The sequence below is a fragment of the Bombus impatiens genome, unplaced genomic scaffold, assembly GCF_000188095.3.
Source record: "Bombus impatiens unplaced genomic scaffold, BIMP_2.2 scf_0389, whole genome shotgun sequence".
NCBI classification, from domain to species: domain Eukaryota; kingdom Metazoa; phylum Arthropoda; class Insecta; order Hymenoptera; family Apidae; genus Bombus; species Bombus impatiens.
Genome location: NT_176808.1, coordinates 732,160 through 732,380, shown reverse-complemented (window position 1 = coordinate 732,380; position 221 = coordinate 732,160). Strand labels below are relative to the sequence as shown.

Here is a 221-nt window from a genome sequence, read left to right as displayed (position 1 = left end):
GTGGTGTGCGCGCTCGTCGCTCGTGGAAACCCGCCAAAACCCGCGGCCGCGAACAACCACCAGCAAGAGCAGCAACAATAGCAATAACAACAGCAGTAGAAGGAAAAGGAGAAGGAGGAGGAGAAGGAGGAGAAGGTGGAACAGCATTAGCAGTAGTAGTAGTAGTAGTAGTGGTAGCAGCAGCAGCAGCAGCAGGAGCAGAAGCAGCGGTAACGCGCGAC

At 55.7% G+C, this 221-nt stretch overlaps 1 pseudogene; it reads left to right on the top strand.

Annotated features, from left to right (window-relative positions):
- The window catches only part of LOC100743469, a 10,350-nt pseudogene that overhangs the window by 711 nt on the left and 9,418 nt on the right, over nt 1-221 (top strand).